Here is a 26937-nt window from a genome sequence, read left to right on the forward strand (position 1 = left end):
TCTTTATATATAAAAGTCAAGTTGTGTGTCTGTCTCCTACGATTTAGATTCCTAACTACTCCCACATTTTGCGGTGCAGTGTAACCAAAAGCGGGCATCTTATAGTCGTGATTCATATCGAGCTCTTCTGGGTATTAGTGCGCGTCTACGATGAGTCTACGATTTTAAAAATAATTTATCATCATTTTTTTTTCCATTTTAATGCATTTTTTTCACTATTATATAAGGGAAGTAACTCTCTAAAAATGTCTACGATGAGTCAACGATTTAAAAAAAAATTTACCAGCATTTTTTTTCATTTTTAATGCATTTTTTTGCTATTTTTTGGCTATAACTCTCTAAAAATGCTTATATAGTTATTTCCCTTACAAACCCGAGCAGCGCCGGGCGATACTGCTAGTAGTATATATAAAACTGCCTTCCATCACCACTGGCACCATCTTTGATTGATCTTCTATCACACCCCACCACTGCTATTGATTGACCTTGTATTGAATGAAGATCAGTATAAACACCTTTGAGCTATATAAAGCTTTAACTGTAACCTTTTAGTTTCTTTAATTGAATTTGACTCTAGAATACCATTCTTTCTGCCAATCTGTTATTTCTATACAGCAGGCAGCTATTGTTGTCGCCGCTAGAAGTGGAACTATCATCCCCATAACTTAGAGGTTCAGCCAAAGAGACCAATAGAATACCCAGGCTTACAAAAAAAAAAAAATACAGGGGCCAATTCAGTAGATTAAAATTCTTCAAGGCAGTGTCCCAGCATGATCTCGGTCTAATGACCGAGACAAGTAAAAGAAATAAAAGAAATATACTATCAAGGTGCACGCATGGTTGTGTGGTAAGCAGCTTGCTTCCCAACCACATGGTTCTGGGTTCAGTCCCACTGCATGACACCTTGGGCAAGTGTTTTCTATTATAGCCTTGAACTGACCAAAGCCTTGTGAGTAGATTTGGTAGGTGGAAACTGGAAGAAGCCCTTATATATATATATATATATATATATAAGAAAACAAAGTGTACGTACGCTGCTATATATATATATATATATATATATATATATATATATACATATATATATATATTATATATATATATAAAATAAAATACAAAATGGGACAAGAACTCAAAACATCTGGATGACCATCCTTGTTTTTTTTTGTATTGTTTATCTGGATGTTTTGTTGTCCCCTTTTGTACTTTTGTATCACCTAGTTGTCCGGATGTTTTGCGTTCTTGTCCCATTTTGTATTTTGATGGATGGAAGGACTCCATCGGTTACGACGACGAGGGTTCCGGTTGATCCGAATCAACGGAACAGCCTGCTCGTGAAATTAACGTGTAAGTGGCTGAGCACTCCACAGACACGTGCACCCTTAACGTAGTTCTCGGAGATATTCAGCATGACACAGAGAGTGACAAGGCCGGCCCCTTGAAATACAGGTACAACAGAAACAGGAAGTAAGAGTGAGAGAAAGTTGTGGTGAAAGAGTACAGCAGGGATCACCACCACCCCCTGCCGGAGCCTCGTGGAGCTTTTAGGTGTTTTCGCTCAATAAACACTCACAACGCCCGGTCTGGGAATCGAAACCGCGATCCTATGACCGTGAGTACGCTGCCCTAACCACTGGGCCATTGCGCCTCCACATTTTGTATTTTATTATATATATATATATGTATATGTGTGTGTGTGTGTGTGTGTGTGTGTGTGTGTGTGTGTGTGTGTGTGTGTATGTGTGTGTGTATGTATGTATGTACTTGTGTCTTTGTGTCTTTGTGTCTGTGTTTGTCTCCCCATCACCACTTGACAACCAGTGTTGGTGTGATTACTTCTCTGTAACTTAGTGGTCTGGCAAAAGAGACTGATAGAATAAGTACCAGGCTTTAAAAATAGGTTCTGGGGTCAATTTGTTCAATTAAAAAAAAAACCCTTCAAGGTGGTGCTCCAGCATGGCCACAGTCAAAAGACTGAAACAAGTAAAATAATAAAAGAAAGAAACATTATCTAGTTTCCATATCTGAAAGAGTTTGGATATCAATTTGATATTAACTGAATTGTCTGACAACAGCGTACGTGTGCATACAAAAAGTAGTTTTATACGCCATCTATCTTTTGTTGTAGAATGTCGTGTTTGAAACTATTTTCTGTTGAGATATCTCAAATTTATGAGGCAACGTGACTTGTAGAAAAAAAGACTAATTCTAGTTTTTCATTTATCTTTTTTAATTGGTAGATATTTAACATTATTACTGGAAAAACTAGGACAAAGTTTTGTCAGTGAACAGGTTGCGGTCTCAATGCGATGAAAATATTTTGACCGAGTGGCTGTGTGGTAAGTAGCTTGCTAACCAACCACATGGTTCCGGGTTCAGTCCCACTGCGTGGCATCTTGGGCAAGTGTCTTCTGCTATAGCCCCGGGCCGACCAATGCCTTGTGAGTGGATTTGGTAGACGGAAACTGAAAGAAGCCTGTCGTATATATGTATATATATATATATGTGTGTGTGTTTGTGTGTCTGTGTTTGTCCCCCTAACATTGCTTGACAACCGATGCTGGTATGCTTACGTCCCCGTCACTTAGCGGTTCGGCAAAAGAGACCGATAGAATAAGTACTGGGCTTACAAAGAATAAGTCCCAGGGTCGATTTGCTCGACTAAAGGCGGTGCTCCAGCATGGCCACAGCCAAATGACTGAAACAAATAAAAGAGTAAAAGAGTAAATAAGAATTAAATTTAAATGTTTAAGTGAATCTTACGGTTTTTGTGTGTTTCTTAAATGGCTTATAAACACCTTCCACGCTGCAATTGTTTTCGTTCCAGCACACGATCTCAGATCAAGTAACTTGCTATGCAAGTACATCTCTGTAATATGAAATTTTATTTTGCAGTTAAAGGTTAAAAAATAAAATCCCCTTTCAGTCATAAATGACCATGAGATTGCACCTAGAAAGTTCCCCTCCAAGGCATAAGACTGGGTCAGGCTGCTTGTGGAAGACCAGCAGGGTGGTGTTGGTGGTGATACTTATTATGATGATGTTGATGGTGGTGGTTGTGGTCATGGTGGTAGAGGCTGTGGTAGAGGTAGCGATGGGGGATAAAATATATAAAACAAATAAAAAAAAAAATAAGGCAAGAAAATACGAGAAAGAAATATAAATACAAAAATCAGAATAGAAGTGAAGTTCCTGCATTTGATATAAATGTCTAGCAAATAGAGAAATTGCTTTGTCTGTTGTGTCAGTAGATTAATGGTGTTGGTATTATTGTTGTATAGGTTAATCACATTCTTAGTGGTGCTTAGCCATGGCCATCTTTTTCAGACATAGTACACATGTATGCACACATGCACATGCACACACACACACACGCACGCACACACACACACACACACACACACACACGTGCACACACACACACACATGTATTTGTAGATTATCCAAATTGTTCTTTCTCCATTTTGTAAGTTTCGAGAGGGACTTCACTGTTAATTATAGCTATAGACATAGGAGTGGCTGTATGGTAATTCGATTGCTTATGAACCACATGGTTCCAGGTTCAGTCCCACTGTGTGGCACCTTGAGCAAGTGTCTTGTGAGTGGATTTGTGAGACTTGTGAGTGGATTTGGTAGACAGAAACTGAAAGAAGTCTGTTGTATATATGTATATATATATATATATATATATATATATATATATATGTATGTATGTATGTGTGTGTGTATATGTTTGTGTGTCTGTGTTTATCCCCCCCCCCCAACATCGCTTGACCACCGATGCTGGTGTGTCTATGCCTCCATATCTTAGCGTTTCACCAAAAGAGACCGATAGAATAAGTACTAGGCTGACAAAGAATAAGTCCTGGGGTCGATTTACTCAACTAAAAGCGGTGCTCCAGCATGCCCACAGTCAAGTGTCTGAAACAAGTAAAAGAGTAAAAGAGTAATCATGTAACCCTGATAGAGAGTTCCTTATTGACTCAAACCCAAATTAGTTTATATTCTTAGTCAGATCCTTTTTTCAGTTTTACTAGCAAAACTAATATCCTTTGCAAATATTACTAATCATTTCTTCCTTCCTGTGAAATTTGTTAGCTTTATGTTGGTAATTATAATTGTGGTCAATATCCTGAAGACCATGTCATGCTGACTTTCATCTGAAAAACATTAAAGTAAATTGTTCATTGTGCTTCCAGTGATCCAATACATTACAAGACATTATTTAGGATTCAAAGAAAAAAATTTCCTTTCATTTATATATAAGTCAAAACAAGTGCAGACAAACAAGTTTTACCCAGCTAAAGCACAGTTTTTTTACCATCTGGTTACTCCCTTATGTTGTTAAAATCTTGTGTTTTCTGCATCTAAGTGTAAGCACTATTGCAGAATTTTGTTTAAATATTGGCTATGATCTGAGCTTAACAATATATGATTGATGAAAACTCTGAAATCTGTGACAGAATGTTCAAATTAATAAATCTGGTGCAGGAAATCACATTTAGTTTCATTGCATGGAGGCAAGTTTTTAAAATAAACACATGTAAAATTGAGAGGATATATTAGAATCTGTGTTTTTCTTATTGTACATTTGTAACACAACATCTAATCATTATCAAATTACTCACCTGTCTTCCTTACAGGAAATATCATCTTAATTGAGTTAAATCTTGTACAAGTTTATTACTAAAACCCACTGTCAATTTAAATAAGCAAGATAGATTTTTAAATAAAACATTTTACAGGTGAACATATTTGATGGTATGTTAGGTTAAATTCCGCTTAAGTTTAGATATTTAGCTATTTGTACCGACATAAGGAAATATTTGAACTCTGTGTGTCTGTCTGTCTCTTGCTCTCTCTGTGTCTTTCTCTCTCTTTCTCACTCTCTCACACACATGCACAGACAGACAGACAGACAGACAGACACACACACACACACACACATGAATGAATGAATCAATCAAGAGAATACAAGGTAGAAAAAACCAGGGACAAAACAATCCCTCCAGTGCTGCTGAAACAATAAAGCATCTACAATACTTTGTGTAGAGTAGTTGGTAGTAGGAAAGGTGTCCAGCTATAAATATCAGGCAAAAGAATGATATGTACAAGCAAGTATAACTCCTGACATATCTAGTGGGGTGGAGGGGGGCAGTAATTTCAAATAAGAACTAATATGGCTTGTATGCCTGGTCTTCCTCAGTGCTATCAGTAGCCTGTAACCCATTAAAACCTCTTGCATTGTCAAGCCATTGGCAACTAAACTGGCAAATTTACCAAGCTGTTACATGGCCACTGACTTCACTGAGTTCATCCACCTATCATGAAGAGTGTTCAACAAAAACCACTCTCCTTGCCAAGCAGAAAGGAGGGTGGTTTTTGTTGAACACTCTTCAGCAGGAAGGGTGGTTGAACGCAGTAGAGTCAATGGCCAAATAACAGCTTTGATAAGGAAAAGCCTGATGCAACACCTGTGCCTTTGTTTGCATCCAATGGTGTAGATTAGTTCTTGTTGGGCAATTGCATGCATTGCTAAGACAGTGTCGTTGACCTTCTGAAAGGCCTTTCCTCACTTTAAAAATCTTCAAGCACAGGCAGCAGCACTTGATTCTTAATATCTCTATTTATGTGTTGCATATTATGGCTGGCTATAACCAATTAAAAGTGAAACACTCACTGCAAAATTCCATGATGGAATAAAGGCATGTGTCAGCGTGGGGTGGTAACTCTCTGAACACCTGCTGCAAGAGGTGTCCATCACTACTACATCTTTAATTGTCCGCATCTATACTGCTTTAAGATAACAATCAATTGATGGCTTGAAATCAAGTTGTAGCCTCATGTATGTATAGACGTACATATAAATGTATTAATAATTAGAGTACCAATACAGCATATGTTACGAATTAATATATCTATGCAGTAAAGCAGCAAGCTGCCAGAATCATTAGCACACCAGGCAAAATGCTTAGTGGCATTTTGTCTGTCTTCTTGTTCTGAGTTAAAATTCCATTGAGGTTGACTTTGCTTTTCATCCTTTCAAGATCAATAAGTATCAGCTGAGCACTGGGGGGGGGGGGGTGATGTAATTGACTTACCTCCTTCCCTGAAATTGCTGGCCTTGTGCCAAAATTAAAAATTAATATATCTATACAGTTACATCCATATCATTATATTTAGTCTCTGTGGGATATAAGGCCTTGTTGTCAAACTGAAGAAAGTTGGAATGAAGATCACATTGGCTAGTGTTTGTCTTCACTCACATCAGAAATCCCTGACCTCTGCCGTTTAAACTGCCAAAGTAGCTACTTATTGAATATATATGTAAGTTCAGGGGTCTTACAAATATTTGGTGACCTCACTAGTCGTGGTGTCATGAAAACAAGTGCCCTCAATTCACTCTGTAAGATGGTTGGTGTTAGGAATGGAATCTAATGGCAGAAATCATTCCAAAGTAGACACTGGCACTCAATGTATCCCTCTGATTTGTCCATTACTATTGAACTGTCCAACCCATGCCAGCAATGGGAAAGGGACATAAAATGATAATGATGATTGGAAGTAGAACAACTATATTATACATGAATACTGAACATGAATGCACACACACACACACACACACACACACACACACACACACACACACACATATATAGGGAGAATTCACAAAAAAAAACAAAAGATGAAGACAGTTGGTGTAGACAACAAACAGATGTATTAGTTTAATGCTAGGGAAGTGAAGAAGTCTTTAACATTTCGAGTCTACGCTCTTCCTCAGAAAGGAACTCAGAAAGAAACAAGGAGAGAAAATAATGTGTAGTGGCTAGTGATCTAAACCAATCTATCACTACTGGAGTCACCAACACATAACCATTAACTCTGTATCAATGAGGATGCCTCTAAACAGTCACCTGATGTTGCTGGAGATAGTAACTAAGTGTCTTTAAATCATATCTTACCTTTGTAAAGGGAGGAAGGGCATGCAATGATACAGTTTTTGATATACTATTGAAGAATATGGGATCATGGTTGTAATGCTTTTGGTAATGGGTCATTTGGATCAAAATTGACCTAGACTTGAATAACATCTCTTTGGAAAATATCTATTTGACAAAAGATGGCTGATGTCAGTCATATGATTATTTATGTCTTTTCTTGGTAAGATTGGGATTTTTATTCCAGCTGTTTGGTGTTTAGAAATAAGTACAGTCATCATGAATAATCATTGCTTTTAAATTTTAGCACAAGGCCAGCAGTTAATATATCTGTACAACAATTTTGGAGGTTAGGCTAAATTTTTATTGCTTTTGAATTTTAGCATAAGGCCAACAATTAATATATCTATGCAGGAATTTCATGGGAAGGGTTAAGTTGATTACATTAACCCCCAGTACTCAACTGGTACTTATTTCGTCAACCTTGAAAGGATGAAAGACAAAGTTAACCTTGATATAATTTGAACTCAAAATGATTCTGCCACCTTGCTACCTTATTATAAGTAATTATTAAGTAGAGACACAGGAAAACAATATGGTAGTTCAGAAGATTGAATAAAGACTAAAGAAAAAATAGAATAAAATAAAGAATGAAAAAGGGGTCTATATTCATAACAAGCAAATGAGAAAGAAAACAAGCATATATGCATGGTAAACATTTACATATACAGATATACATTTACATAATAAAACATGTGTATGTGTGTGTGTGTATGCATGTGCGTATGCATGTGTGTTTGCATTTTTTAAAATTTTATTTCATCTAGTTTCAGCTCATGAGCTGTGCCATGCTGGGGCACCGCCATTTATGAGAGAGAGTTGTGGTGAAAGAGTCAGTAGACGTTCGCCATTATTTTCTGCCGGAGCAGCGTGGAACTTAGGTGTTTCACTCATAAACACACACATCGCTGGTCTGAGATTCGAACTCGCGATCCCTTGACAGCGAGTCCGCTGCTCTAACCACTAGGCCATGTGCATATATATATATGTATATATGTTATATGTAACAGAAATGGTATCGGCTTAAATTGCCATCTTTGAATCATACTTTATCTAAATACATCACATAAAGTAAATTTAATAAAGTATTCGGCTGCAGATAATATCTCTTACAAACACGGGTTTAAAAGCATAATATATGCTGGAGGCAGGTGAAAATTGTCCTAACAATGGCTGGTTAAAATACTAGATGTATTTTGGCCTCATTGGATGTTGGCAATTGCATTTATTCACAGCCAACCGCATGCTAAGATGAAATCTGTTACCTCTGATACAGGAGAATAGTAAATGAACAGTCCCTGACGTTGTAAATAGCTATCTAGCTGAATAAAACTCTATTATGCAACAGAAGCAGAATTAGTTTAAAATAGCCACCTGTGTATTGTACTTAATGTAAATACATCCGAACGTTCATACATGTGTGTGTGTGTATATTTATTTATATATGTATATATATCATTGCAAAAGTGTCATAAGTCCTAAGTGTATTTTCCGAAAACGAAAAAATAGTTTCACCATTCCATTTCTTTTTACATTAAGAAGAGCTTCAGCTTAACAATATACTTTGTTGGGTGCATAAAATCGTAACTCCATGCATGTAAATTTTCAGTCAGAAATATTTTTGGAAAACTGTTGTATGTGGGACTTACTACACTTTCGTAAAATGCTAAACTGTTGCACTACATGTTGATAATTTTCATATCTTGGCATCTGAAGCAGCTGGAGATACGAGAGTTTGACCGAAAGAACTGGTTGTTGCAAGCAAAATTAAATTTGAAAAAGAACATATTTGGCCTTATTTGGACATACGACAGTTTAACATAAAAGCAATGATGTGTATAAATGGGAGAAAGAATAAAATATATTCAATGATTTGAAGCTGATGGTTAATTCTGTAGCTACTCAGTTTTTCACTATCTATGATCCTTTGGATGGCAAAAAATTAAATACCATCTTATTAAAAAGACAGATTAGATAATGGTTGATCAAGTTACCCTCTTCTCAGAGAAACAAAGACATTGGGTTTTCAGGGTTTTAAAGGCTTTGATCATGTCATCTCTCTTGAGGTCGACCCAGCAAAATCTGTTCTAAAGCATTCAGTTTAATGTGTTGTGTAGGGGAGGTTGGAGTCAGGTGTGAAGAGAGGAAGTTCTCAGGCTGGAGACATGGTGCTAGCACTTGCATCAGATTGACCCCAGCTACACCTCCCAAACCCCAGGCAACAGTGTTTAACCAAACAATAGACAATCTGATAATGCATACGCTGTATGGTAGCCTTATATCTTCTCCATTCTCTTATCTTATCTTTCTTCATTTCTCTCTCTTATATGTTGTGCGTAATCAAGTAATTTTTATAGTTTCTCACAAATTCTCAAGTATTTCTACATCAATTTAATTAACTCTGAATTGATAAAAAACAACAACAAAAATGATATCTGTTATTGTTAATGTTACTAATATATATATGTATTTTGAAGACTTACAAATGTTTGGTAAATAGTTTGATGTCTTGAATAACACACATAAATTTGATGTTTTCTTTAATAAATAAATTAATTTTTCTTATTTTTCCATATGTTCTACACAACTTGAGTTATGGATTCATATATAAATTAACCTGTTTGCATTAGAAACACTTAGTATTTGCATACACTTTCTTTCTATGATTATTCTCGAATATGCACACATACAGTGCCACTGGACTGGCTCCTGTGCAGGTGACACATAAAAAACACCACTTGAGTGTGGCCGTTGCCAGTAGCACCTGACTGGCCCTCGTGCCGGTGGCACGTAAAAGCACCCACTACACTCTCAGAATGGTTGGCATTAGGAAGGGCATCCAGCTGTAGAAACTCTGCTAGATCTGATGCAGCCATCTGGTTCACCAGTCCTCAGTCAAATCGTCCAACCCATGCTAGCATGGAAAGTGGATGTTAAACGATGATAATGATGATGATGATGACATACTTACATACACACACACACAGTGAAGATTTGTAAGACATTCCCAAACTTCTCCAACTGAGATTCTTATGTGAATATATGCACACACTTGGGTGCATGCATCGACAGGTCAACCAACACATCAATTCAGCCTCTTATTTATAAACACTGGGAACCATCTTAACTCAAGAAGTCTTGTTGCTTTGCTAGTGAGCAACTTGATCTTTCTCAAGAAGAACTCAAGTTAAACTCAACGAAAAATCATACATATTAATGATAATAATTATTCTTTCTAATTTTGGCACAAGGCCAGTAATTTTAGGCGAAGGGGATAGTTGATTATATCGTCCCCAGTGTTCAGCTAATAATTATTTTATTGACCCTTAAAGGACAAAAGGGAAGGTTGACCCTAACAGAATTTGAACTTAGAACATGAAGATGGATGAAGTACCACCAAGCATTTTGACCAGCAAGTTAATAGTTCTGCCAACACACCACTTTAATAATAATAATGATAATAATAATAATAATAATAATAATAATAATAATAATAATAATAATAATGGCTGCCCTGATGTAATGCCAGGTAGTGGCTCTCATAGTTTCTGATCTTAACTGATTGAAAATGTTATGTACATGTTAAAGAGGCACTACTACAAATGTTCTTCTCAATACCACAGATTTGCTTGTCATTTGTTTGACTTTCACTGGTTGAACATGTCCCTTAGTGGCTGACAATATATACATCTCTGATCATGAGCAGGAGTAGTAGGGGAGCATCATAGCCATGTGTTGAGAAAGATTTTTGGGGTTTGAATCATTCACCCCTGGAAACATGGATGTTTTGTTTAGCCTTAAACAACCCTTATTTAGGGACGCATTGAGTGAGATGGGCTACTCAACCTGAAGAAAATTCCACCCGCCCACCAACAACAAGGTCATGTTTATCTTGATATGAGATCACCATGCTGCACACATATGGTTGTGATACATGTGCCAGGTGTACCTTTATCAGATGGGTAGACATGATGGGTATATTACGCTTCGTATATTAGTACCTCAGTGTCACTTTAATGGTATGCACTGCTGTTTCACTCAATAATAATAATAACAACAACAACAACAACAATAATAATAATAATAATAATAATAATAATAATAATATAATAATAATAATAATAATAATCCTTTCTACTACAGGCACAAGGCCTGAAATTTTGAGGGAGGGAGCTAGTTGATTACATCAGCCTCAGTGTTTCACTGGTACTTATTTCATCGACCCTGAAAGAATGAAAGGCAAAGCCAACCTTGGCAGAATTCGAACTCAGAACATAAGGATGGACAAAATGCCATGAAGCATTTTGCCCAGCATGCTAATGATTCTGCCAGTTTACCACCTTAATAATAATAATAATAATAATAACAACAACAACAACAACAACAATAATAGTGTTGAGAGGGATTCTTTGGGGTTTGAATAATTCACCTCTGGCAACATGGGTGGTTCTTTCAACATCCTTAAACAACCCTTATTCAGGGACCTTTTGAGTGGAATGGGCTACTCAACCTGAAGAAAATTCTAACTGGGCCCCACCTGCAAGGTCATGTGCTGTTTATCTTGATATGAGATGACCATGTCGCGCACATATGGTTGTGATGCATGTGCCTGGTGTACCCTTATCAGACGGGTAGTCATGATGGGTATGTTGGGCTTCGTATATTTTACCCCAGTGTCACTTTGATGGCATACACTGCTCTCTCACTCAATAATAATAATAATGATAATAATAATAATAATGATGATAATAATAATAATAATAATAATAATAATAATAATAATAATATAATAATAATAATAATCCTTTCTACTAAAGGCACAAAACCTGGAATTTGTGGGGAAGGAGTTAGTCAATTACATCGACCCCCAGTATATGACTGGTGCTTTTTCTATTGACCCTGAAAGGATTAAATGCCAAGTCTTTCCTTATTATTATTATTATTATTATTATTATTATTATTATTATTATATTCTCATATCTGCTAATTTACCAATTGGTTTCATGTAATGGTACAGTATGGTTTCTTTGCTATGAAGCATCTGGAAGTATCACATAATTTGCAAGTCTTATATCTGTTATAACAATATTAAAAAAAAACTGGAATGGAATCACCCATTTTGTATAATGATGGTTCTCATTTGCAACTATCACATGCTGTCTAGATAAGAAGAGACATGCATGCATGCACTCATATATACTCATGTTTACACACTCATATATAACAAGTTTCTTTCAGTTTTCATCTACTAAATTTACTATAGTTGAAGACACTTGCCTGAGGTGCTCTGCAAGTGAAACTGAACTCAAAATCCATTGTAATTGGAATGGAAATTTCTTAACTATATTGTTTACATATATATATATATATATATATATATATATATATATATATATATATATATGGGGAGAGTTCACGAAAAAAGCAAAAAAACGAAGACAGGTGCTGTACAAATCAAACAGATGTATTAGTATAATGCTTAGGAATTGAAAAAGTCTTTTACGTTTCGAGCCTACGCTCTTCTACAGAAAGGGATACGGAAAAAGAGAGAAACAAGGAGAGAAAAAAAATGTGTAGTGGCTGGCACGTAAAAAACACCCAGCACCCTCTGTAAAGTGGTTGGTGTTAGAAAGGGCATCCAGCTATAGAAACCATGCCAAAACAGACAATTGGAGTCTGGCCAGCTCTTATCAAACTGTCCAACCCATGCCAACATGGAAAATGAGCATTAAATGATGATGATGATAGGGTGTATATGTTTATGTATATGTGTGTGTATATGCATGTATGTGTATGTATATATATATACTTTCCTTATAGTCATATACATGCATTCTGTACTCAAGATACATCTACACACACACACACACAAATGTATGTATGTATAAAATGTCACCTTTTCATACTCCAGTGTGTGAGATGTGTGGTCATGTAAGTGGAGAAGAGGTGATATTTGACCCATACATGCATATATACATACATGTGCACATGTATATCTGTATTTACTAAAGCAATGTGCTAACAAAGACTGATTTGTATGTAATACATAGAAGAATTCTTTTGTGAGTCTTTATCAATGTTTTACTGCTTGTCCATATGTAGCCTCTGTATTTCATCTTAGTACATGCAATACCTGGATTGAAATTTCACCTTTATTTTTCTATTATAGTTCTTATTTCACCATGGGTGTTTTATCCTTTCCCTTTTCTTTTCTTTTTTGTTTTCTTCTCTTAAGTTCTGTTTTATAAGAACCAACAGGAATCTCTGCAGAATGTCCTTTATCCATCCCTTTGTATATTTATGTGTTCATTTAACATTGGAGAAAGAGATATTTGAATGGACAAAAGTGTACAAAGAAATAATAAATCTCAATTCTGAGTGTGAGGTTAAACAGTATGAAATGTTTGAACTTTTTCTTGAGAATCGTCAAGGAACCTAGAGACATTGTTATAGCACCAAATTTACTTTGAATAAGCATTACTTAAAAAAAATGTAAGGTTAAAAAATTATAACTTGGTAAAGTGCATGATATAAACGTAGCATGTGGACAATGTTTATAATAATGGATGCGTCCCCAATTCCGGGCTTTATGACAGAAAAGTCTCTGGAATGGTGCAGTTCAAAACATGTTTTCATACAATAGCTCTGAGATGAGTAAGTTGTCATTCTTTGAACTGGTAATATCTTCTGGGCCGTTTCTATCTCTTACATTATATTTCAATCTCTTTTACTACTACTCCAGTTGTAAAAGAAAAGAAAAAAAAAGATTTCAGGAAATAAGTGATGCAATGTGTGTGTATAGGGGTTTACTATCTGTTAATAAGATATGCAATAAAGCGAATTTATCTCTAAACAAAACATCTATCATCATCATCATCTTCATCATCAGCATCAGCAGCAGCATCAGCATCATCAGCATCATCATCATCATCATCATTGTTAATGTCACCACTGCTCTTTCATGAGATTTTTTCTGCATCACTTCCTACATAATTCCCTCTTACATATCAGATAAAGCCACTTCCCACAATACTCTGGAATTTCATCTCCTGTGTTCCCTGTATTCACTTTGTTCTTTGACATGTTGATCTTTTATAGTTTTAGATTCTAAATCATAATTCTGACTTTGGAACATTTTTCTGCTACTCTTTGACAGATTCTGCTGCAAGTACCAGGTCATTAGCATATGAATTGTTCCCTTGGTAGTGCTGCAGGCAGCACATTGGTCTCTTAATATAAAAATCTAAAAATCCCTCAATGATGACTAAGTGATGAGTTCTTGTAATTAATTCTCTGGTAATTGATTTCATAGAAACGGCCCTTTTGTTCCTGTTATTTGTGAGGAAACAAGCAGAGATCATGGATGCTGTGACATTACTAATTACTAGTCTCATTCTAATTATTCCATCATTTATTCTTGTTAACTTATTTACACTCACTCACCAACCCACCTATCTACAGCATATTTGCTGAGAAGAATTTTTATCTGTGTTCTTTGATTGTGAAGCATCTGGCTGAAATGCCTTTCCATCTAGCAGTTCTGATCCATCTTTTATCCATCATTTATCTATTTTATTCCTTAATCAACATAGTACGATAAGTGTCACCTAGTGGTGTTTAATGTTTCAGTTAACAAAGGCGCGGCTGTGTGGTAAGAATCTTGCTTCCCAACTACATGGTTCAAGGTTCAGTCCCACTGTGTGACACCTTGGGAAAATGTTTTCTACTATAGCTTTGGGTCCACCAAAGCCTTGTGAGTGAATATGGTAGACGGAAACTGAAAGAAGCCCATTGTATATTTGTATATATCTGTATATATCTGAGGGCATCTGTCCTTGCGTCTGTGTTTGTTCCTCCAACCCACTGCTTAGCAACTGGTGTTGGTGTGTTTATGTCCCTGTAACTTAGTGGTTTGATAAAAGAGACTGATAGAATTAAGTAGCAGACTTTTAAAAAATAAGTATTGAAGTCGATTCATTTGAATAAAAATTCTTCAAGGAGGTGCCCCAGCATGGCCACTATCTAATGACTGAAACAAGTAGAAGATAAAAGATAAAGGGCCTTTGATCTTCGATGCTTTTCTTCTCCCTCCATGTCAAGAACATATAATCTTTCAATGCTGGATTCCAAACATTATTGCAGTAAGCATAGAGAAAACAGACTGTATATATCTCTTAAAGCTGTTTGTTTGTTCCTTCTCAAGCCATACCTAGCTCATAAGGGCTGGCCTCCTGGTTTCCTTGGCATATAGGTTCCCCACCTGGATGGGACACCAGTCCATCGCAGGTGAGCTGCAAGATGCAGAAGTAAAGAGTGAGAGAAAGTTGTGGTGAAAGAGCCAGCAGAAGTTTGCCACTAACTTCTGCTGGAGCTGTGTGGAGCTTAGGTGTTTCGCTCATAAACACACACATTGCCCGGTCTGAGATTCAAACCAGCGATCCCTCAACCATGAGTTCGCTGCACTAACCACTAGGCCATGTGCCTCCACATCTCTTAAAGACTTGGTGTATCACTTTTGTGTCATTCTATGAAACAGTTGAGATATAAATCTTCCTATAGCTAGGACACTATTGCAGGTAACATCTCCACATAGTTTACTCCATATTTCTAACAAGTAGTTTCCTCCCTGTTCCCATGCAGGTAACATCCTCAGGTAGTCTTTCCTCTATTCTCAACAGGTAACATGCCCAGATATTCTATCTATTCCTAGTAGAAAACATATCCAGGTGGTCCACTCCTTATTCCCAGCAATTAACATTCTCAGGTGGAATGTTTCCTATTCACAACAGGTAAAATATGCAGGTAGTCTGTTACCTGTTCTGAACAACTAAGTTAATCGGAAATACAACGTCCAGACCCATAAACATTACCAAATACTTACAACAGATTTCAGCTCATGACTACAGATGCTTCTTTTCATAACTTAGTCAAAGGAGAAAAAAAAGAACCCATGGTCTTTTTCAGGGTCTTTGGTATTGGCATTAATGGAAGAAAGGGCAGTATCATTGGATCAGGGACCTGGTCTATAAGTTTGCTTTAGAGAAGGCTCTGTTAAAAGCCTTCAAGGGTCAGGTAGTGATGTTAAAATAAGCAATGACAAATTAAGTCCACCACACAGGAGCAGGAATGGTTCCTTTAATGAGCTTCTGCAGTTTCCATCTACCGAATTCCTCTCACAAGATTTAGGTGGAAGACACTTGCTGAAGATCATCTGAAAGTAATAATGTGTGTGGTGTCTTTGCATCTATGTTTATGTCCCATCAGCACTTGACAATTGGTGTTGGTGTGTTTATGTCCCTCTAACAACTTTACAGTTCAGCCAAAAAGAGAAAGAGGCCAATAGAATAAGTACTAAGATTTAAAGAATAAGTATTGAGTTCAATTCATTTGACTAAAATTCTTCAAGGCTTTGCTCCAGCATGGCCACAATCTAGTGATTGAAACATAGAAAAAATTAAAGTTAAACAATAGAAACTGAAAGAAGCCTGTCACATATATATATGAATATATATATATATATATATATATATATATATATATATATATATATATATATATACATACTCTTTTACTTGTTTTAGTCATTTGACTGTGGCCATGTTGGAGCACCACCTTTAGTCGAGCAAATTGAACCCCAGGACTTATTCTTTGTAAGCCTAGTACTTATTCTATTGGTTTCTTTTGCCAAACTGCTAAATTACGGGCAAGCACACCAGCATCGGTTGTCAAGCAATGCTGGTGGGACAAACACAGACACACAAACATATATACGCACATATATATAGACATATATACAATGGGCTTCTTTCAGTTTCCATCTACCAAATTCACACACAAAGCTTTGGTCGGCCCAAGGCTATAGTAGAAGACACTTGCCCAAGGTACCATGCAGTGGGACTGAACCCAGAACCATGTGGTTGGTAAGCAAGCTACTTACCACACAGCCACTCCTACACCTATATATATATATATAATATATATATATATATATAATATATATATATATACATACTCTTTTACTTGTTTTAGTCATTTGACTGTGGCCATGTTGGAGCACCACCTTTAGTCGAGCAAATTGAACCCCAGGACTTATTCTTTGTAAGCCTAGTACTTATTCTATTGGTTTCTTTTGCCAAACTGCTAAATTACGGGCAAGCACACCAGCATCGGTTGTCAAGCAATGCTGGTGGGACAACACAGACACACAAACATATATACGCACATATATATAGACATATATACAATGGGCTTCTTTCAGTTTCCATCTACCAAATTCACACACAAAGCTTTGGTCGGCCCAAGGCTATAGTAGAAGACACTTGCCCAAGGTACCATGCAGTGGGACTGAACCCAGAACCATGTGGTTGGTAAGCAAGCTACTTACCACACAGCCACTCCTACACCTATATATATATATATATATATATATATATATATGCGTGTGTGTGTGTGTGTGTGTGTGTGTGTGTATGTAAATGAAGCACTGCCTTGAAAGGTTTTAGCCGAACGAATCAACTCCAAGACTTATTTGATTTTTAAGCCTAGTACTTATTCTATCAGTCTTTTTGCTGAACTGCTAAACTACAGGGATGTAAACACACCAACACCAGTTATCAAGTGGTGATGGGAGGGGGGGTACATACACAGACACAAAGACATGCACACACATATATATATGTGATGACTGGCGTTGGTATGTTTACATCTCTCTAATTTAGCAGTACAGCAAAAGAGACTGATAGAGTAAGTACTAGGCTTAAAAATCAAATAAGTCTTGGAGTTGATCTGTTCAGCTAAAACCTTTCAAGGCGGTGCTCCTGCTTGGCTGCTGTCAAATGACTGAAACAAGTAAAAGAATAAAAGAATTAAAATCATTGCAGTTATCTATGGTTCAGGCCTCAACAACAGTTGCACTTAATCATGGTGCTGGACTTTTGAAGTTAACAAGGCTTTTAATGATTATTTTCTTAATCAAAATTAATATGGTCATGCCTATATAACTTGTTGAAAATCATTTCGATATTCTTGACTGGTATAATACTTAATCCAATTAAGCTTCCATTGACAGTTCCACTGTCATCAATTTCCAATATTAGTGACCTATTTGACCTTTGACGTCTGACCTTACAGAACAAACCAAAACAAAAGCAGTTACGGGTAAACCAATACAGGAATACTCTTTACCTACTCAAAACCTGAGAAAAGGAAAATTATCCAATCTGTGAACAGGAAATAAACTATTATTGATCATTTATTGATTAGGCTGATATCCAAAATATCCTATCGGTTGAAAAGACAGAAATAATGCATGATTGATGGGGTTTAAACAGGCTTTCTTGATAGGGATGCTTCAATTTCCTTGATTTTTATAATATTTTTTTTTATTGCATTTCTTTCTCTTCCTTTATTTTTTTATTGTGTGAGTTTATATGTATATGCAGAATATGCTGATCCTATAGATATTTCAGGAACAATTGTTTTGCTCCATAAATTCTGACCTGAGAACCTAATACAGTGAAATGCTACTCCAGGTTTCGCCATTCCTGTATTGATAATCAATAATATTAAATTCTGTCAATTTAGATTGAAAACTACCTGTTCTCTGTCAAAGCCTGCTGTTATTATGCATGTATACTTTTATACCTATAAACTATGTATATATACTTCTGTGGCTTTATACTATATTTATATATCTATATGCCATATTTATATAATTTCATAATTATGTAATATATTTATATACTTTGATACATATACAATTGTATATGTACTATAGTATGTATACATGCTATATGTACTATGTACTATATTTCTATACTTCTATACCTATATATTATATATAAATACTTTTATAATGATGAACTATATTTATGTACTTTGATACATACCTATATAATATCTATAAATGCTTTACAATGATGTACTATATTTATATACTTTGGTGGCCAATGCCAGCGCCGCCTTGACTGGCTTCTGTGCCGGTGGTACATGACCTGCTGTGCTTGAGGAGACCTATTGAATCAAGTACATCAACATCAAAATAAATACCAAATGGAAATTGTAGTTGTGTTACCTGTGCCAGTGACACGTAAAAAGCACCATCCGAACGTGGCTGATGCCAGCGCCACCTTGACTGGCTTCTGTGCCGGTGGCACATAAAAAGCACCAACCGATCATGGCCGCTGCCAACCTCCCTTGGCACTTGTGCCGGTGGCATGTACAAAGCACCCACTACACTCATGGAGTGGTTGGCGTTAAGAAGGGTATCCAGCTGTAGAAACACTGCCAGATCAGACTGGAGCCTGGTGCAGCCACCTGGCTTCCTAGATCCCGGTCAAACCGTCCAACCCATGCTAGCACGGAAAACGGACGTTAAACGATGATGATAATGATGATGATGATGATGATATTATATTTATATATATATCTATGCTAATATAGGATATTTCTATATTTCTATACTTCTATGCTACATATAAGCACTTTTATAATGATATACTATATTCATATACTTCTATATATTTGTACTATAATTATATACTTCTGTACCATATTTAAATATCCCTGAACATATTTTTTTAATCTTTACTTGTTTCAGTCATTAGACTCCAGCCATCCTTGGGCACCGCCTCAAAGAACCTTTAGTCAAATGAATCGACCCCAGTACTTAATTTCTGTTAAGTCTGGTACTTATTCTATTGGTCTCTTTTGTCAAACCACTAAGTTACAGGAACATAAACAAACCAACACCAGTTGTCAAGTGATGGTGGGGGACAAACACAGACACACACACACACACACACACATATATGTATGACAGGCTTCTTTCAGTTTCCAGCAATCAAATCACTCACAAGGCTATAGTAGAAGACACTTGCCCAGGGCATCACACAGTGGGACTGAACCTTGAACCATGTGGCTGGGAAGCAAGCTTCTTACCACATAATATACTATATTTATATCCTTATATTCTATACCTATATACTCCTATACCTTTATACTATATTCATTTTCTTCTAAGCCTATGTAGTATATTTACATGCTCCTATATCTATCTATTATATTCATATCCTATACTAATATATTTCTATACTATACACCTATATTATACCCGTATACTACAACTATATATTATGTCGATATGCTTCTATAATTCTATATCTATGATCTTGTGTAATAATATATACTACCCTATATACAAAGCACTGGTGTAAGTGTTGGTACCACATAAAAAGCACACAGAGGAAATGTTGGGTCTATTCTTCAACATGTTGGTCCCCACACAGCACTAGAGCTACCCAGTCTGGAAATTAAAACCATGATCTGACAATCATGGGTGCAACACCCTATCAACTTGGCCAATGTCTTTCAAACTTTTTGGTTCCGACCCATTTTATTTAACTCACAATCCACTGAAGGGTCACATGTACTAGGCCACATGCTTTCATTAATCAGTGAAATTAATTACTTGCTGAGTGAGTTACCATCTGTGTCACTTTTGCAAACCTGATAATAATATCACAACACTATCTTGTCTTTTACTTATTTCAGTAACTAGACTGCAGCCATACTGGGGTACCACCTTGAAGAATTTTTTGTCAAATGCATGGACCCTAGTACATAGGTCTTTCTTAAAGCCTGGTACTTATTCTATCAGTCTCTTTTGTTGAACCACTAAGTTGTGAGAACACAGACACATCAACACCAGTTGTCAAGCAGTGATGGGGGATAATCACACACACACACACACACACACACACACACACAACAGGCTTCTTTCAGTTTCTGTCTACCAAATCCACTCACAAGACCCTGGTCAGCCTGAGGCTATAGTAGAGTACACTTGCCCAAAGTGCTGGTACAACGTCGGTAATTTTAGGGAGTAAGGGTTTGTTGCATGATTACATGTTTTATAATTTAATTTGACATGCGTTTGAAATAACTTGAAGTTTCATATTATATATTTGAACGGATTAATAAAGTTTGTTGTCATAGTTATTCTTAGGCATGTTCATGCCCCATCTTGCAAGAAGCAAATCAGTTCCATAAATGTTTCGCAGCATGGAAAACGAGTTTGCTAGTACCTATTTACTCAATATATGTACTATACCCTATACTATACCCCTATACTGCTTCTATACTTACCCATATGTTACCTCCATACTACACCTATACAAAATACTTATTTACAATACCTTTGTTCTATATTTCTATGCTATACCTCTTAATATCTCTGTATTATACTGTACTATTTCTATTATATTATTATATTATACTATTATCTACTATATTATACTATATCTATTTTATTATACTATTTCTATACTATACTTCTATATTATACCCCTAGGCTATACCCGTATCATTGACTCTATGTATCATATGCCTGCTGTGCATTGATGACACTACAACAAAAATCTTCCTTATTGAGTGTGAGTTTTCCTATCAGATGAAACTATAGTGTTACTTCATTCTGACTTTCTCAAACCGTTTTCTTGGCAGAGATAATGGGATGTTTTGCCATTGCCTTCCCCAACTGAGTGGTTGTTGGCCCTCAGGGATCTCATCCACCTTTCAGTAAGTTTTGTTTTTAGTCCTGAAGGGTGTCCAGACACACCCTCTTCACAAGAATAGTAAGCTACTCAAGTAGGGGAGCTGGTTTAGTCACTGACCACTCGACCATGAAACAGGGAGTACTAGCTTACATGGTACCACTAGCAGGTTTCATCAGCCTGTGATGAGTTCCCTAACCTGACCTAGATACATCATCATCATCATTGTTTAACGTACTCCTTCCATGCTGGCATGGGTTGGAGGGTTTGACAGGAGCTGGCCTGGCAGATGACTGCACCAGACTTCTATGTTTTGGCATGGTTTTTATGGTTGGATGCCCTTTCTAATGCCAAGCCTCTGCAGTGTGGGCTGAGTGCTTTTTATGTGGCACCAGCACAGGTGAGGTCAGTTTTGACATGGATTTTACAGCTGGATGCCCTTCCAAATGCCAACCACTTTAGAGTGTGTACTAGATGTTTTTCAAGTGGTACCAGCACTGGCAGGGTCACCAACTAATTTGCAAGACAAGGAATCTTTGAGAGGGGAGGGGGCATTGGAGGAGGTGATCTTGAAGTAAGTACATGGTTACCCAGCCAGTAGTATATATAACACCCATATAGTATCCCTATATACCTCTGTACCATGTCTTTATATGTATATACTATATCTTTATTATAAACATGCTATACCTGTACACTAACTTACCCCTATTTCTTAGATCTACACAAAAAGAAGCTCTTAATATTGTTATTAAGCCTCAAGTTAGCCCTGACTGAACAAACTTATAATGAAAGGCATTCCAACCATGACCGTTTTACCTTTTTTCAGACATAGTATATCCTGGGCTACATTATTCAATGTGTTCTTTGAATAACTGTTTCTCGCTCTTTTTCTCTTCCTAGAAATGTAATGGCTTGTCTTCACTAAATTTACACTTCCATCATACTAACATTTATAGCTTTATTGCTCTCCTTCATTCCAATTTCTAGATAAAGATTGCAATGTGTGATGATGAACACCAGTTAATGCCTTTTTATGGAATGTAAATTAGAGAGGTTTATTAAATTTGTTAGATCTGAGATAAACTTTACAACCATTGCTTATCTTTAAACCTCACTTTGCTACTATGCATTGTTTTAGTTATCTGGCAGTTGCAACATTATTAATGCCAACTGGTTGTAATGACAATTTAATCTTATTGATTTATGTAATGGTTGTTAATTACCTTTTGGGATTTATTGATAACTGAAGTAGTTACATAAATTAGTTAGTTCATACCTTGAGTAGTCTCTTTGATTGATTACCTCTTCACCTGTAACTCTATGAAGTATTAGAAACATAAACCTATACAACTTATGCTTGACACAATCTGTGGTATTTACCAGCTTGTATTTTCCAAGTGTCTAAAATATTCTTGATTGATAGCTCTTATTAGCCAAATATCTTTTTATACAAAGACATGATCTCTCTGCCTGACTTAGTAAAGTAACAGTAATAACTTCAGATTGATTAAAAATTAAAAAAGAAAAACATAGCAAGGATAGAGCGAATCTATCTGTCTTTAGTTCATATCATCATTGCTAACTATTGTTAACTATTTTATAGTGAATTCATCTGACTCTAGTTCATATCATCATTGCTAACTATTGTTTTTGTAATTGTCCATTAGATTATAGTTTATGTTCCACTTTTATAGTGTAATTCTTCCTCTTGTTTTCTCCTTTTCTATCACCAATATCATCATCATCATCATTAACATCACATCATTGTCATTGTCACCATCATCTTCTTTGTCTTTTTTTAACCATACTTCCAGGGCTTGGATATGTCTCAACATGTCTTGCCTCTTGTCACATTCCTGTAATCTGACACACATTGCAACAGAGAAAGTCTTCATGTCCTGGCATGGGTTTTCACAGCTGAATGCTCTTCCAGTTACCAACCATTTTACAGTGCTGCTATATTCCATTGTGCCAAGGGTGCCACATAGACTAAAACTGTTGTGCCATTGGTGAGACATGTAAAGATGATAATGAATAAACACTCATGTTCTTCCCATTCTATTTATTGCTTTTGTAACTATTATTTCTTCATGCTATTTTATGAATGGCTCTGAAGTAATTCTTTCTAGGCTGATTTCTTCATGGCATCCAAATAGTTTGAAACTAAATCAGAACCAATAAAAATGAGATTTTACTTATATTTTCCTCAATATTTTCTAATGTGAAGTGTGTTTTTTTTTTTTTGTACAGTATCAACCACCATGGTCTGAACTTAAACCACAAAATAGCATTTAGTTGAGTATCTTGAAATACTGTATTAAAATTTGCTAGAGATTTCTCAAGACTATATGTAACCCTTTTTGTTACTAAATATATGTTGAAATATACTGCCTTTATTTTAATTGGTTTTGAAAATAATGAAGAACTTTATTTAAATATCCTCATCATTATTAAGTTTTTAAAGCATTTTGAAATATAAGTTAACATGAAATTTTGATGGAAAGTTCTAATTTAGATCACTTTAGAACAGGGAACTTGTAGCATAGAACCAAGGCTGGTTTCAGGCAAGTTAGTATCAGAAGGGTTGTGTAATGAACAAAAATGAAGTAAAACAAAACACTTTTTATTAACTAAATCGGTCTTACTTAACAGTTTTTGGACTACTTCCTTCTGGTGATGGGCTTTTGCACCTGAGATATAAAGGTTTTTGTAAAACTTCCTGCATTGTTAGAAACTTTCTTTATTTTCCTTTTCTTTTTCTACTTCTATGCTACAATGCTTCAAGCAGACTACTATGCTCTTAACCCTTTCATTACCAACCTGGCTGAAACCGGCTCTGGCTCTGAGTACAAATGTCTTGTTTTCATCAGTTTTGAATAAAAATCTTCCACGAAACCTTAGTCACAATTTATGTTCCTAACACTAGCTTAATGATAACTAAGTTATTTTACTAAATTCTTTGTTATATTTAAAGTAATTGAAAGAAGCAGAGAGCATCACAAAATAAATAGAGTAACGAAAGGGTTAAAACACTTTTGTTTTTGAGGTTAACTCAGATTGAAACTAAAATGACAACAAATTAAGTGTAAGAAGGTATCTTAAAAAAAGAATAAGGAAGTGAGAAAACGATGTGACTGAAGCACGAGTGAGGTTCCTCACTCTAAATATTCAGCATTAAAGTGAATCAATGGGACTGAGTCAGAAGTAAGAAAGACTAAGAAAAGAAACAAGACTGAAATGTAACTCTACTAATGGAAGTTATAGAGAAAATAATAACTTTCTTATTATTACTGGCTATGTTTGTGAAACTATTAGTGATATTAATAATGGAATTTTGAATATCCTAGTCTAGACGTTTATAAGTACATCAGTATCTTCTGATGCTATGGTGTTCAAAATAATGTCCTATAAAATAAGTCTTAAGTACATCAGTGAAGTCCAATGTTTGATAGACATGTTTTATAGTGGGTCACTAATGTCTTATTTGTGTAAACAAATTATTGGTTCTTCGTTAAAATTTCCTAACTGTTATTGCTTGTTTCATATTTTCTTGCAAATTATAGGTAGTGAAATATCATTTAAAATCTTGTGAACTTGGCTATTATTAATAAACTAAGTTGTATATGTAAAAGCCATGGAGAATGGCTTCTAAAATATTGATTCAGTTTTGTAATACTTTTCAAATATTTGGTGAATAGTTTGATTTTAGAATGCACAGATTTGTGCATACAGTTTTGTTTATATACAGTTTTAAATGGATAGTTTTTGTACACACAGATTTAAATTGTTTTAAATTCACAGTTTTGTATATGCAGTTTTCAGTACAGAGTTGAATATACAATGCTGTATGTATACTCAGCTTTCTATATACTAAGTTCTATATACAGTTTTAACCACATAATGCTTTATATACAGTTTTAACCACATAATGCTTTATATACAGTTTTAACCACATAATGCTGTATATACAGTTTTAACCACATAATGCTGTATATATAGTTTTAACACATAATGTTGTATATACAGTTTTAACCACATAATGCTGTATATACAGTTTTAACCACATAATGCTGTATATATAGTTTTAACACATAATGTTGTATATACAGTTTTAACCACATAATGCTGTATATACAGTTTTAACCACATAATGCTGTATATACAGTTTTAACCACATAATGCTGTATATATAGTTTTAACCACATAATGCTTTATATACAGTTTTAACCACATAATGCTGTATATACAGTTTTAACCACATAATGCTGTATATATAGTTTTAACACATAATGTTGTATATACAGTTTTAACCACATAATGCTGTATATACAGTTTTAACCACATAATGCTGTATATACAGTTTTAACCACATAATGCTGTATATATAGTTTTAAAACATAATGTTGTATATACAGTTTTAACCACATAATGCTGTATATACAGTTTTAACCGCATAATGTTGTATATACAGTTTTAACCACGTAATGCTGTATATACAGTTTTAACCACATAATGCTGTATATACAGTTTTAACCACATAATGCTGTATATACAGTTTTAACCACATAATGCTGTATATACAGTTTTAACCACATAATGCTGTATATACAGTTTTAACACATAATGCTGTATATACAGTTTTAACCACATAATGTTGTATATACAGTTTTAACCACATAATGCTGTATATACAGTTTTAACCACATAATGCTGTATATACAGTTTTAACACATAATGCTGTATATATAGTTTTAACACATAATGTTGTATATACAGTTTTAACCACATAATGCTGTATATACAGTTTTAACCACATAATGCTGTATATACAGTTTTTAACCAGTTTTAACCACATAATGCTGTATATACAGTTTTAACCACATAATGCTGTATATATAGTTTTAACACATAATGTTGTATATACAGTTTTAACCACATAATGCTGTATATATAGTTTTAACACATAATGTTGTATATACAGTTTTAACCACATAATGCTTTATATACAGTTTTAACCGCATAATGTTGTATATACAGTTTTAACCACGTAATGCTGTATATACAGTTTTAACCACATAATGCTGTATATACAGTTTTAACCACATAATGCTGTATATACAGTTTTAACCACATAATGCTTTATATACAGTTTTAACCACATAATGCTGTATATACAGTTTTAACACATAATGCTGTATATACAGTTTTAACCACATAATGTTGTATATACAGTTTTAACCACATAATGCTGTATATACAGTTTTAACCACATAATGCTGTATATACAGTTTTAACACATAATGCTGTATATATAGTTTTAACACATAATGTTGTATATACAGTTTTAACCACATAATGCTGTATATACAGTTTTAACCACATAA

The 26937-nt window shown here is 35.3% G+C and overlaps 1 protein-coding gene across 5 annotated transcripts in view; it reads left to right on the forward strand.

Annotated features, from left to right (window-relative positions):
- LOC115212914 (pleckstrin homology domain-containing family H member 2) overlaps positions 1 to 26937 on the forward strand; it is a 1355391-nt gene that overhangs the window by 477435 nt on the left and 851019 nt on the right. The window lies entirely within an intron of this gene.

Source organism: Octopus sinensis, linkage group LG6 (genome assembly GCF_006345805.1).
Source record: "Octopus sinensis linkage group LG6, ASM634580v1, whole genome shotgun sequence".
NCBI classification, from domain to species: domain Eukaryota; kingdom Metazoa; phylum Mollusca; class Cephalopoda; order Octopoda; family Octopodidae; genus Octopus; species Octopus sinensis.